Consider the following 3,198-nt stretch of genomic DNA (forward strand, 5'->3'; position numbering starts at 1 on the left):
ACAAATCAAGAGAAACTTTTGGGTGGTAAACTCTGATTTTGTTTCTATGGAATTAATTGATTTAATTTGATGCTTTCTGGGTCATCCAATATATTGCCCATAGTAACTTTCAATATTGTGACAGGACAGAAAGAGATATAAAGAAATAGGAGTGCGTGTGTGTGTGTGTGTGTGTGTGTGAGAGAGAGAGAGAGAGAGAGAGAAACACCCACACATTTTCATATTCACTGTGATTGGTTTTAGCCACTGAAACATCAATGCGTTTACATTTTACAATCACTTTCATTTTCCATATTCATAATGTCCAGTTTGCTCCCTGGAGGCAAGGATTCTGAAGCTTTATCTGACATACTTTGGGGATGTTCAAGGAGAGAGATCAGTCCTTAGGGAGGGACATCATGCTTAGAAGGGTAGAGAGACAGCGCAGGAGAGGAAGACCCAGGATGAGATGGATTGACTCAGTGACTGCAGCAATGGGATTAGGTCTGTTGGAGATGGCCACATTGGTGCAGGATAGGGCAGCTTTCAGAGCTAATGTGCATAGGGTCACTGGCACCTGACAACAACAATGTGAGTAAAACCCACTACTGCTGAATTAATTCTGGCTCACAGGACCCCCTGGGGCAGAGCAGAATTTCCACAAAGGTTTTGAAGGCTTCCATCTTTAGAGAAACTCATTCATATGTCTTTCTCCCAAGGAGAAGCTGGTGGGTCTGAGTTGCAATTGCTGAATGTTTAACTCCTGGGCCACCAGGGCTTCTTATAATGTAGCTAGAGCTCTTTCGAGAAAACATCAGCATTTCCCTGGAAGCCACTTCTCATGTCATCTGGGGCACACAGCTATGTTACAGCCCACTTTATTCTGTATGATAATTAGTTTCTTTATCTTTCTCTCCCATCCAGCTCACATAAAATTTTGAGCATACCAACAGTGTCTTATTTACTTTATATCTTTTAACATCTTACAACTGTCTCCCATAGAGTGTGAAAATATTTTATGAACAAGTAAATGATTGGGGCAATGATTTGTATAATGCAGTAATTACTGAAGAAGATTGGTTTAAGGTACCTAATTTGCAACCCACTTATGATTTAAATGCTGGGAGATTACTGGATTCCTCAGCTTATTACACAGTTTTTGAAATTCTGTCACATTTACTGAATTTTGTACATATATATCTGATGATAAAGACCTAAAACTCATTATTTCAACTTTGAATGATACTATTAGATATGGAAGTGGCTTGCTAAGTCAAGTAATCAATCTAGTCTGTTCACCATTGATGAATTTTACTACTTAAAAAAGTCCAAGATATTTTAAATGACCCATGAAGACTTATCTGGATCTCACAGTTTCTACTCTGAGCTTCATTTTACTCCTACATGCTGTCTTTCTATCCCAAACCACTCAGTACCCTCCATTCCCCACAGAAAACTCATATGTCCCTTCGACAGAATGCAATAAACGTTTGTTAGAATCAATTAAATTTTCCAGGCACCACACAGCAGGAAGAGCAATTTCTATCAGTAGGGAAATAACCTGTATTTAAATTTCTAAAATTAAGTCAGAGCAATTTACACACATGCACGCACATACATTCACAGCAGGTCACTTTTAAACCAGTTGAGATTTGTATTCATAAAAACATCCTACTAGTTGAAGCCTCAATTTAAAGTCACAGAAAATTTTTTCCCTTTACACACTTCTGGAAGTGGTGACAAAAGAGCCAAGCATGGAAGCCATCAATCTCCTTGACAGTTACCTTCAGAGTGCTGAGTTCAGGTGACAGTGTTCTTGGCGCCACCAGCATGGCACCCACACTACTCACCACTCAGCTCATGTCACTGAAGTTAAGCAGCAAATGCAGTCCCATTTCTAGTGCTGCATGTGCCATTCTTGCTGACTGAGATGTAGAGGCTAAATACCAGGATTACACAAAACTCCAATCGGCCTGTCTGCCTGTCAGAGTTCAACCTGGTCTAGGGAGGAGCAGCAGACCCTGTTTAGACCAAGTCTATGCCCTAATCAATATTCACGAACAACTGGCCTCTTGAGAACTGTTGTTGTTGATTGCCTTCCAGTCAAGCACAACTCATAGTGATCTTATGAACAAAAGGCTTGAAGCCCCTCTACAACTATCACATTTATCAAAGTTCATAGAGTTTCTGGAGGCAGGTTGCTTAGAAAGTGGAGCACAAGTTAGTTTCTGATAGAATGGCCCTCGGAGGAAGTGTGATAGTCAAATGTTCCTTGCTAGCTAATCTGCTTCTTGATCTTTGTGTGACTTCCAAATCTGCACAAATCCATTATAATTTCATTTTCACACACATTTTAAATAAACTCTTAGCACATTTCCATTAAACTCTAATAAGAGCATATAATTGTTGTGTTCTTATCTATTGATGGTTGCAACTCCCTTTGTGTGCTTTATTACTAGTGTGCAAACAGTAATATCTAGTTTGCACATTGGGGTTAAGATTTCATAACATTAAAACCAGAGATCATGTGCAGCCCTGGAGACAAACTCTAAGTTCAGAAAATTTTTAAAAGCAAACAGTGGGCCATTTTCCTTTCTAACACCCAAACATCTTTGAAGAGAATGATGCTTTATTTCAGGGTTGATGTGTAATTGCGATTGAAATAACTCAGATCGTCAGGCATTGTTCAGGAAGCAATGTACAACCCTTGCACTGATATTAGGGAAGTGGTACACAGAGCAAGGAGGTGGGAGGAAGTGTGCCAGGAATAGCTTTCTAGGAGGAGAAACATAGAAAGTGGATTGGTGCCGTTGAGGGTGAATCCATGTTTCTCCAAAGAGGAGAAAGAGCAAAGCTCTCTTTTCATGAAAAAAAACAAAAACAAAAACCCGTGAAAAGACAATAAGGTGTGGGGAAGTACTCTCTGTGGATTTTCAAACTAGGGCCAGGGTCAATGCAAACAGTGAACCAGATCACTGAATAAATAATAGTCATAATGTGTGGAAACACCCTCTGACTCACTGACATTCTGCCTGAATTAACAGGGTTAGAGATGGAGAGTGCTACAAGACAAATCCACAGAGGTGTATGCTAATGGAGCATCTAATCACATCATCTGTCCACGAACAAGTGCTCCATCAGCTTCTCCATAAAGAAGAGGTGGGGAAAGGGGCACCAGGAAGGAGAGCCAGGTCAATGCTGATACAAGTGCTCGACGCT

Source organism: Elephantulus edwardii, unplaced genomic scaffold, assembly GCF_000299155.1.
Source record: "Elephantulus edwardii isolate Elephantulus edwardi_28Jun2011 unplaced genomic scaffold, EleEdw1.0 scaffold00030, whole genome shotgun sequence".
NCBI classification, from domain to species: Eukaryota; Metazoa; Chordata; class Mammalia; order Macroscelidea; family Macroscelididae; genus Elephantulus; species Elephantulus edwardii.